This window comes from Crassostrea angulata, chromosome 3, assembly GCF_025612915.1.
Source record: "Crassostrea angulata isolate pt1a10 chromosome 3, ASM2561291v2, whole genome shotgun sequence".
NCBI lineage: Eukaryota > Metazoa > Mollusca > Bivalvia > Ostreida > Ostreidae > Magallana > Magallana angulata.
Genome location: NC_069113.1, coordinates 48,610,990 through 48,623,400, shown reverse-complemented (window position 1 = coordinate 48,623,400; position 12,411 = coordinate 48,610,990).

The window sequence follows — 12,411 nt, the reverse complement described above, 5'->3', positions numbered from 1 at the left end:
ACATTTTTACATTATAATACAAAATTACCATTCATAAAGTTAAATAACATCAATTATTATCGTTCATTTCGATTGTCATTATTTTGTAATAAAGAGTTTAAATAGTTTTAAACATCGGGCTCAATATCCGTAATATACCGCAGGCATGGCGGTTAGTCCGAACGAAAGTAAACAAGTCTGTATTCCAATGGAATAAAAGGATTTATATAACAATGTAAATAAAACAAGGAAGTCACAACAACACACAAATAATTAACACAAATGATGATATAGTCTCAACCCAGGAATCGTAACATTACCCCCCTCTAAAATGAAACGTCCTCGTTTCCACTTAGTTCACTCAATCATCAAGTTGCAAATGGACAGAACACTGAGTTTGCGCATCATGTTTCACAGATGAAGATGAGTTGATGGTCTCCTACGTCCGGGTTGCTGTACATTTAGTTGTCGTCGATGTACGATACCAGAAGGAACGCAATTGGTAGGTGGTCCCATCAGGTAGGATGGCTGTTTCCTCCTTCCTGATGTGATCCAGGGTTGGGGGAAAAAATGATACTGCTCTGGTCCCCGTACGAATGGATCTCTCCCTAACCTTGATAAGTTCTTCAGCACAATGTTCTTTTCTGTAACTGGATGGAGCACCCAAGAAGAAAAATCTTGGATCCAGATGGAGGTGGTCATAGACATTTGTTCCTTCCTGTCCCTTATCCATAGGTTGCAGATCTCTCCATTCTTCATTGGTCTCGTTCATCCCATCCATGGAGCTGATGATAGTTGCTGGTGCGTCAATCTCCCTCATATCTTGGTCTTGAATAACGCTATGCAGGACCTCGGTGACGGGGTGGTAGGTAGCTCAGGCGGTTGGATTGCAGGTCGTCATCCTGAACTGGTGTCCCTGGCATATCTCTATCAACTTGTGGATGAATTCTATGGTTTATAGTTGGTCCACCATTAACTGGGTGATACCTGCACTTTGCTTCATGAGCCAGTAATTGGCTCTTTCTTGATCTTGACATGGCCAAAACACATCCATACTGAGAGTATTTGCACAATACTGGTTGGCTGTCATGCTTATCTCTGATGTGTCTGCTAAGTTGACGCCATGTAGGGTACATCCTGAAGCAGGTTTTACAAGACAACATCATTGGTACTGAAATAAAATAAAGTTATTGTCACTTCACAATCATCACTATTTTTCTTCATTGGTTATATTATAAAATGTTATCAGAAACAAAGGTCACTGGATTGGTTCACGCACAATTTTTAACAAAAATAAATTATAACCGTTTTTAACGAACGCACTTTATTCGGATTTATTCTCATTTATTTCACGTCGGAATAATTTCATCTGATCATGGTGAATATATTTTGGTTTTTCCGTTTTTGACCTTTTGACTTTATACACGAGGTCGGATACAGCGCCTAGTACTATGTAGGGTCCTGTCCAATGGTTTTGAAGTTTCGGACTTCTCCCTTTGGTTCTGGCTTTGGACGCGATCCATACATGTTGTCCAGGTGTATACTGCTTTTGATTGGTATTTGTGTCATATTTTCTATTCTGACTTTCATTTACTTCAATCAATTTTTGCCTGGCCTTTTCGTGGAGACTCCTATATTGGTTTTCATTTTCTAGACAAAGTCGTGGTAATTTTCATATAACTGGTCTTCTCCTGGGTAATGGCCATACACAAGATCAATGGGCAGTTTCAACTCTCTTCCTAGATTTAATTTGGCTGGACTGTATCCTGTGGTCTGGTGCACAGAGGATCTGTATGCGAGCATCACCAAAGGTAAAACTTCATCCCAATTCTTTTGGTTTGGTTGAACACACTTGCTAATCATATCTTCCAGGGTACGATTAAATCGCTCGACCAATCCATCGCTCTTAGGGTTGTATGGTGTAGTTCTTGTTTTCTCTATTCGCATTATCTTGCACAAATCTTGAAATAATGTTGACTCAAATTGCCTGCCCTGATCAGTGTGGACCTGGAGTGGAACTCCATACTTCTAGATAAATTCTTCTGTAAAAACTCTTGCAATGGTTATTGCCTCCTGGTTTTTTACCGGATATGCCTCTATCCATCTTGTGAAGTAGTCAGATATGATAACAATGTACTTGTTACCCTTCTCAGTCCGTTGTAAAGGACCAAGGATGTCTATGGCTACCCTCTCCAGAGGTTCACCAACTAGATACTGACCAAGTTTTCCTCTTGCTGCTCTTGACGGATTCTTCCGTGCCTCACATTTAGTACAGCATCTAATATACTTCACCACATCCTCTTTACAGGATGCCCAGTAGAATCTCTCTCGGATTTTCTCGGTGGTTTTGGCTACTCCCAAGTGTCCACATGTGGGGTTGTCATGCACTAACTTCATTACTTCAGTGACGCAGACCCTTGGTACCACTATCTGGTGATAGGTTTGCTCGTTTTCTTCCCATGTTCTGTAAAGCACGCCGTTTCTTATAATTAGGCCTTTCCATTGCGACCAGTGTGTTTTAACTTCTCTTGACTCTTTTGCAACAATCTGCCAGGTTGGTCTTCTATCTTCCAACTTCCACTTGATAATTTTGGCTAATGATGGGTCTGTGTTCTGCTCTTTTTGTAGATCTTCTGGTGACTTCGTCATGTACCAATTTTGACTGCTCGTTTGATCTTCTCTTAACTTCAGAATTGGATTACTTTCAGGTTCTTTGCTCTGGTAATTGATTTCTTTCTTATCACAGTGATTACAAGGTGAACATGGACGACGACGTAGTCCATCACCACTATTACCATGCTGTTTTCCTGGTCGATGTTCAATCTTGAAGTTGTATGTTTGTAGTACCTCTAGCCAGCGGGCTACTTGTCCTTCTGGATTTTTGAAGCTAAGGAGCCAGGTTAGTGCTCCATGATCGGTTCTAACCAGAAAGTCTTTTCCATATAAGTAATGATGGAAATGTTTTATTGAACTCACAACTGCCAGAAGTTCTCGTCTAGTTACACAGCAGTTCCTTTCTGGTTTATTAAATGACTTGTTAAAGTATGCAATAGGTCTCTCTATTCCATCCTCTATCTGAGATAGAACTCCACCCATAGCAAATGCACTAGCATCTGTGTCTAACACAAAGGGTAAGTTCAGGTTCGGGTACCTTAAGATAGGTGCTGATGTGAGGGCTATCTTTAGGTTTTTAAATGCTTCGTCACACTGAGGGGTCCAACTGAACTTTTCTGTTTTCTCTGTCAGTTTGTGTAGAGGTCGGGCTATATCTGTAAACTTCTTTATGAATCTTCGATAGTATGAGCATGTACCCAAGAAACTTCGCACATCTGTGACTGATTTTGGTACAGGCCATTCCTTAATTGCGCTTACTTTATCTGGAGAGGTTGATATCCCTTCTTGACTAACTATTTGACCAAGGAAAGCTACCTGGTCTTTGAAGAAATCACACTTCTTCGGAGAAACCTTTAATCCCGCTTCTTGTAATCGTTGCAGTACTGCATCTAGATGATTTACATGGCTGTGGAAATCTTTGGAATAAACAATTATATCGTCAATATATAAGAGACAAATTTCGAAGTTCAGACCCGCTAATACATTTTCCATTAGTCTCTTAAATGTGGCTGCCGCATTACATAAGCCGAATGGCATGACCTTGAATTGGTAAAAACCATGTGTGGTAACAAATGCTGTCTTCTCTTTATCTTTAGAGTCCACCGTTACCTGCCAGTAACCGCTTGCTAGGTATAAACAACTAAACCATTGTGATCCTCTTAATGCATCAAGTGAGTCATCTATACGTGGTAGAGGGTATGAATCTTTTTGCGTTACTTCGTTGAGTTTCCGGTAGTCGATACAATATCGAATGCTACCATCCTTTTTGGTTACTAATACGATTGGTGCACTCCAAGCGCTAGATGATGGTTCTATAATTCCTGCTTTAAGCATTCTCTGCACTTCCTCTCTAGCTGCTTCTTTCTTATGAAGAGGTATCCCTCTAGGCTGTTGCTTGATTGGTCTTGCGTCTCCTGTGTTAATTTTATGGGACACAATATTTGTCTTCCCTAGGTCTGTCTTTGATTTTGCGAATACTTTAATGTGCTTCTGCAAAAGATCCCTTACCAGTTCTTGTTGTTCCTTAGAAAGGTTCTTGGTACATGAGTCCCATAATGGTTTCATGTAATTTGTTAAGCTTGTGTCTACATCTGGCTCTATGTTGGTGTCATTCTTGGTTTGTACTTCACTCACATTTGGTTCTATTTCAGCTATAGCTGCAGAAGTATCTTTGTAAATTTTCAGCTCTTGATCACTAACATTTATGACGCGAATGGGTACCTTACATTCTTTGGGTTTTACTTGACATCTTGCAACTAACAATCCGGACTGTTGAAGGTCACGTTTCGTTCCATCTATGAGGAGTTCTTTATCATTTAGATTTGGGTGAACTTTTCCTTCAATTATCATCTCACTTCTTGGGGGAATAGATAAAGTCTCTTGAATAGAAATTTTAAACACACTACTTTGATCACTGACAGTGTCGCATACTAGCCTCTGGTCACCAAGTGTAAGAGTTTCTTCCCCTAGGTGTAACTGACAATTATGTTCTCTGAGGAAGTCAAAGCCTAGTATCATTTGTGCATCAATGTCAGCAACTATTGTTCTGTGTTCGATTATTTCCCCTTTGATTTTGAATTGTAGTACAGTCTGACCTTCTGGGACAACAAGGTCACCATTTGCCATTCTTAAATTACTATAATTTGGTTCTAACTTTGGTCTCATACATCTGTCTATTTCATAATATTTCTTTGGATGAATGACTGTGATAGACGAACCAGTATCAATGATAGAGTTTATTTTCAAATTGTAAACAAAGACATCAAGTGTTAATGAGTTATTACTTGATCCCTTTATTTCTAAAACTTGTGGCCCTTTTTGTTGTGTAGTTGACGTTAGGCCGCTGGCGTGAACTACTGCACGTTTTCCTGGTTCTCTAGTACTTTGGTCACTACGCTGTTGGTGTGACCCGATTTTCTCTGACTCTTGTTTTTCTCTGCTTCCAGATGTCGTTGTAGTAACCTACATTCACTCTTGATGTGACCACCTTTCTTGCAGTAGAAACATGGACCTTTCTTGTTGAACTTCTTTTCTGTGTTCTGGCTGATGAGAGCTATTTGGTGTGCATTATTTCTGATATTTGCATCCATCGGTTCTTCTCTCTGCATCCGTACCGCGACTCTGTTTCGTCTTCCACGTGCTTGTTGAAATGCCTCATATTCTAATGCTAGTCGTACTGCATCTTCTAAATTTCTAGGTCTCCCTTGGAACACTGACCATTCCATCTCTTGCTCATTTAAACTTTCAATGAACGAATCCTTGGTAATCTGATCGCGGAAATCTAGGGGTGCGTTTGGGTAAGCCATCCTTACAAGTCGCTTGATATCTTGCATCAATTCTGTGATAGATTCATTTTTCCTCCGTACTCGGCTCTTTAATTGTGTCTTGTAAATCTCTTTCTGATTTTCTGGTTCAAATCTAGCCGATAGTGCAGAAATGAGGTGACGAAAACTATATCGATACTTTGGTCGTAGATCACTCAGATAAAGTTTTTACCATTTATTGCAACGAACGAATGGTTCCATATAAAAACACGTATAATTATTACTATTATACAGTACGGTTGGTACAACGTTATTATCTCCTATAAGTATAGCGACGAACCAATCCAGGACGCCCTAATACAAAAGTTATATTACTTTACCGTAATAGCTAAAAGACTTGGTAATGTCAATACATACCACTGTCAAGCGAGTTGCTCTTCACCGTCAACTGCACTTTGCTTTCAAAACACCGTCTTTTTATGCCCTAACTTGTTATGTTTATGCTGAGACGTTGACAACGTCAACGTCATAAGCGTCAACTAACTTGGCGCATTTTATCTCATAATAATTATATGATAACGTTGTACCGACATAAAATACATGACATTTAACATTTTTACATTATAATACAAAATTACCATTCATAAAGTTAAATAACATCAATTATTATCGTTCATTTCGATTTTCATTATTTTGTTATAAAGAGTTTAAATAGTTTTAAACATCGGGCTCAAAGTCCGTAATATACCGCAGGCATGGTGGTTAGTCCGAACGAAAGTAAACAAGTCTGTATTCCAATGGAATAAAAGGATTTATATAACAATGTAAATATAACAAGCAAGTCACAACAACACACAAATAATTAACACAAATGATGATATAGTCTCAACCCAGGAATCGTAACAATATGATTAAGGCGGGTTATTGGCTAGATGAGGCGGACCCTGGGAACAGTTGACCACATAATCACAAGCCCTGAGCAGGCCCTGGGAACAGTTGCCTACATCAAAGACAAAAGAAATCCTGCCATTGTGCAAATTCCGCATTACAGTTACATAATTCACATTAAGTTAATTAACTAAAGACCGAGTCCAATCCACTGCTGGAGCACAAGCGGAAGACGAAATAAGCCATGACGAGTTCTGGAATGTTGATGTGCCATTCACAATTGATTTTTTAAGTCCTTTGGTAAACTGAAAATAGAATAGTAAATGACATCAAAATCTGTTAAGCAACAAACAATGTATAAATAGTGTCTGTTTGGGAGGGTAACAGTTGAAATTGACACCACGAGAAAACCATTGTCAACCGACGCGAAGCAGAGGTTGACAATGGTTTTAGAGGGGTGTCAATTTCAACTGTTATCCACCCAAACAGGCACTATTTATTTTATTATACTGAATGTCTTAATTTTAGAGAAATAAATTTTTACTGCTTTTGTTTAGAAATGACGTGAATTATACGGTAAACCGTACGCGCTTAATTTACGCGCAATTCGTTGTGTTACCCGTTGCCAAGTGTGTTCCTAACGCTGAGGGTAATAGAACGGATTATCATCTGCGTGTAAACCAATCAGATTTCAGTGTTTGACATGAAAGTATAATAAACCATATTGTTAGCACAAATTACTTTCACATTTGTTTAATTGCAATTTCCAACAACAAACATAAGATTGTTAGACAGTTATGTAAATGTTCTGAATTTAGATATCATTGCATCAAGTACAGTCACACACATGTATCTACCAATATGCATGTTCATAATAGTGTTATAAAATTATTAGTAAGTGAATCAAAAACGTATGCATTTACAACGTCTGAGGACTGGGTGGGTTTGGGAAAACTTTTAAAACCGATGCTTGTTGTTTTCGTCAATTTTCTAGGAAAAGGATGCTGAACCCGACTATATTTGAGTTTGCCAAAGCCGATTGAAGATAACCGAACCTGATTGAAATCGAAATGAATTGTATTTAGAGTTTAATGTTATCAGGTCTGCTGTTTCTTGTATAAATAAATTTATTTTTTTGGATAAATTCCAATGATTCAGTTATTAATAACCTTAAAAAACCTATTCTCTATTATTTTTCACTGTTTGCAAGTTTGTGAAATATTTTGGTTCGTACAGCAATTTGAAATATGGGCCATTAAAACGTTTGTTTGACGCAGATAGTGCATATACAATGCAGTTTGACATTTCGGGTTTCGGCACTATTCCTAAAATTTTAATGGCTTTTGAAAGCATCGCCCTTAGACAAAAACAACAACCATTACAATTTAACTCTTGGTTAAACATTTGTCAAAATGCGGTTAAACTGTCCAAAAAGGTTTTTTTTTGGTGAACGTTTCCTTTATTCAATTTAGAAAAAGACAAATATGTTGTTTGGAAAATTAAATACAATGTATTAAACATGAAATATTTCTTTTACTCATTTTCATTAATATATACCAAATTATAATAAAAATAATAATTAATAAACCAAAAGACATAATCGTGATCACTGTATTGTGCAGAGTATCTTTATGTGTACCGTCTCAATTGCAATAGAAAAAATATTGTATTATAAGATGAATTTAAAGTCTTTTAACTTTTTAAATTTGGTAATATGATGTAAAATGACAATAACAAGTTGCTGTCCTTTAAATCAAAGTACTGAAGAACTGACGGGAGTTGATTTTGTCGATGTTTATTTATTTGAAAATCAATGATATGTTTTTTTGCATGACAAGTACACGTATACGTAGTTTCTAATTTGAATTACGCATATTTTTATAATATGAATTTTTGAACTTTTTTAGACTAGAATGTCGATAAACCTCCATATGAATCATGTTAAATAATATTTAAAGATAAAATTAATTCAATCAAAGTATGTATCAGTTGTAGAAATATTTCTTGAAAATTGTATGGATCCAAGCAATATTGAACAATAGTCTCGTTCAACCAAACGCTCGGCTGACACCGTAAATCTCCGACAAGGGTTTACGGAGACAGCCGAGCGTCGAGTTGAACGAGACTATATTGAACTCTGGCGTAGGAATACATACGACTACAAAAAATATTGAAATTGTTCGTACCATTTAAAATCTGACTATTTTTAAGGTATTTGTAAATAAGTTTCCCTGAAAAACAATGCTTTAGCATACATTACATCGAATTCATCAATTATTTTCAAGAACTAAGTCTTGTCAGGAGCAATGATTTGTGCTGAGGTGCAAACACTGTTTCACTTTCGGTTTGTCCGAGTGACTGCATAGGAGAGTTGATTAAAAATCAACTCCCAAAAAGGACTACAATACGTGGACCATTTGCATGTGTTTCCAACGAAAACGTGAAAGCCTTAAGGTGTCATAACAGTATTTCAAAACATGGCTGAGCCAAAATAATTCCGGAATTTTCCTTTGAATTCGGGGCGTTTCCGCAGGCGACAGGAGCTAAATTTTTTTATGAGATAAAAAACAATGTGTAAGAGGTCTAACTATCCCATTTTTGTAATAATGCGAGGTCATTTGAATTTTTAATGCGTGTTGTTTCCGGAGGGGGGGGGGGTGAAACGGCCCGGGCTTGTGTGTAGCACATGTGTAACGTCGAGGTAAACAAAGTCTTACGCCTTGCTGGATGCACGTGTGTATTTTGCTAGAAAATTGTAAATGCACGTGTGTATTTTGCTAGAAAATTGTTAATGAATCGTTGTTTAAAAAGATGTAAAGAGGATTTTTTCCAGAAGTTCGTTTTGGATTTTTAATCTGTATGTAAAGTTGTGCAATTTTGGTAAGAATATATAGAAAATTTAATACTGTAGTGACACCTTAAGATTATCAGAGATTCCACCGACTCTAGCCCTCTGCTTTTAACCACTAAATTTGTACGTTGTATAACGTATACATGTATGTATATATAGCCCTGACTTTTTATCTCAGAATTAAAGGATTCATACTTCTAAAATAATTATCAGATCTATCTATGAATGAAGTTTGCATGCATATCCCAAGTGCATACGTTCCTGCTCTCGTTCTTCTCAAGTATTGGGAAATGTAGTCATTATCATTCCCATGGATAAGCTGAACCACCAATGCCATCTACCGTGCTCATCCTCAATATTCAGTATCATTGGTACAGCTCTGAGAAAGATGACGTCATCACTTTTCGCGGTGACGTATTACACTTGGGATATATACCTAGTATCAGGCATTCGGTGAATTCTACTATTTGCGAACAGATTACGATTCGCACTACTTTGTTATATAACTATGCAGTGACAGCTTTGTGTAAATTAAAAATTTCATATTTTGATGCATATTTCTTGAGATTTTAACTTTTATACAGTGACATAATTATTCAATCATACTTAAATGCTTAAAAAAATTTAATCGGGAAGTTCTCTAGCCTCGCCCACTATAAAAGTAAAGTTAAGTTACATGTGTATTCGGAAAACAACAAAACATTGCAAATTATGCTAGTTGATGCATGTTGTAGTTTCGGCTTAACATTAACTTATTTCATAATACTGATAGTTCATATCACATGCCAATCATTTCTTTAAACGTATACATGTACTTTGTTTCTGTACTGTTTACCGACAACTTTACAATTACAGCGCCTTTGAACTTATGTGTGCATATGGCATGGAATCCCGATCCCGATTCAGATAAACGTGTGCTAGCCTGGTTCCCTTAGCTACCCATTACGCACAGGAACCAGGCTAGCTCATGCGCAGACTGAATTTTCCCCATAGCATCCGGTTTAACCTCGCTTATATATTTTCTGCGTGGACCTAAGGGTCCACGCAACAAACTGTCAACCATCTCAATAACCCATAACACGAAATACAAATTCAAAGAAGAGCAACGGATCTCTTTTGAATTTTTTCCCCGACATCGTCGAATGCCGATAACGTTAGACGGCGTGATTCGAAACTCATAACTGAATCAAAGCTATCGCGATCGTAAACACGTTTATTTTTGTGTCAGTAAAGAGTTTAGTAAAGTTAAATCTTCATAAATTAATATCGATGGAATAATTATACAAAAATATTCACACATCTGTAAAACATTCCAGAAATCTTTTTATTATGTATTAATTCTGTATGCAATCTTTTATACGCCAAGTGATTCGGAACTGTCGCATGAACTCTTAATAAATGTAACTAAGAACCTTTGAATTGTAAAAAATTGAAATGCTAATTATGTTATTTAAAGTTTTGTAAGCTTAAGTGTACTGTCGTTCAACGTGTATGTTAATTCTTTTAACAATCTGACTTCAAATGTCTATTTCATGACGATCTCCACTGAAAGCATGCTTTGCAGTAAGGGCATGTATACCGCGCATTGCAATTGTGTTTACCATGGATGTGATCTTGAAGGCCATCCTTTCTTGCAAATCTTTCTTGGCAAATATAACTTTGAAATCCATGTAGCCACAGCTCATTGTGTGGCGCAGAAGACTTGACTTGTAAACGTGTCGTGCGTTGCATTTAAGACATGCCTTTGGCTTTAATGCATGGTGATTGTTAATGTGCCTCTGGAAATAACCCCTATTTGATAACGTCTTCTGGCATATACCTCACTGCATTTTGTGACGGTTGTTGCGAGTCTGCTCATGCCTTTGAGACCCCCTTGTGTGGCAAACTCTTTGCACAAGAAATGCATATATTTGTTTCAGTCTCAGTTGATAACTGGTGGAATGTCTCGTCTCATCTGAAATATATTTATGACATTTATAGTTTTAATGCTTAAAATCACTGGACCAATTGGACAGAACTACAAAGAGCAAATATTGCTTATTTATATCATTTTTTAAATGCTAAATAATATTTAATGGAAAATTTATCTAAATCAGAACCAAACATTTCTGCCAATGACAACATTTTAACAATACACAAAGAGTACTTTTATTAGGATTAAAAATTAATATGATGTAACTCATTCTGAAAAGTAATTAATATAAAATCAAATCAAGTGCACCCCCTTGCGACGTAAAATAGTTGAGCACGCGCGTGCACACGCACACTTAGTAGCGCTGTTATATCCCCTTCGCAAGGGGATAATTTCCAAATAAATAAACTAAATATTGTAGTAAAATTTTTGCAATAAAGATTAAAGGAAACAACAATCAATAGGATACAAAATTTCTTTATTCTTTGAAAGAATTTCCAAGGTACCCGTATTATTTTCAATATTTTGCACAGATACATGTAGTGCTACCTTACTTCATATGCACATCGAACACGTGTGTCGCTCATACAGAATGCATAACGTGTGCATCTTTTTGAAAACCCCGGCGCCACTTCATTCAACATAGTAACTAAATGTTAGTAGATCCAAGAAAGTAACAACGTAACATCGACTCGCTTCAATCATTTTCTACAAAAACGCTCCGTTTCTAAAATCCATGTGATCATTTACATTGCTCGATCTACTTTAGTATGTTGTTTGGGCATGCGCAATATTTTAACATAAACAGGAAAACGGTCTACAATTATGGAGGGTTTTTGAAATATCTGTGACTGGATTGCATCGTTTCAGGATGTCCTCTTTCGTCGTTCATTGGAAATTCCTTGCCAGTACAGTGGCTGCCACATTACTTTTGTTCAAAACGCGTGTCTACACGTCCATAGTCCAAGGTAACATGTTCGAGTGTATGAAATACCTGAATGCGGTGAAGCATGAATAGTGCTTTCGGCCTTTTATAGGGGGTGTGTAGCGATGACAAGAACAATAGAAATCGACAACTAATATGACGGTACTCGGAGATAAAAGGGAAATAATGCATATTTATAATTTCATGTCAGCTTTAACAACTTGTTTTGGGATTTAGCCATATCACTATAGTTTCCCTGATTAAAACGCATATTCTGATTGATCGAAACAATTCTAGAGAAAGGTCACAAAAGTTAACTAGTAGACAAATTGTTCTCGAACAATTAGAGGTCTTTCCACCTTAATATTTTAATAAGTTGCTATATTGGTCAATAAGGTAAACAAAAAATTATCATACCTTTAATATATGTTGTACTATAAAATGGGAAAACCACAAACCCATAAGTGATTTTTGAAGA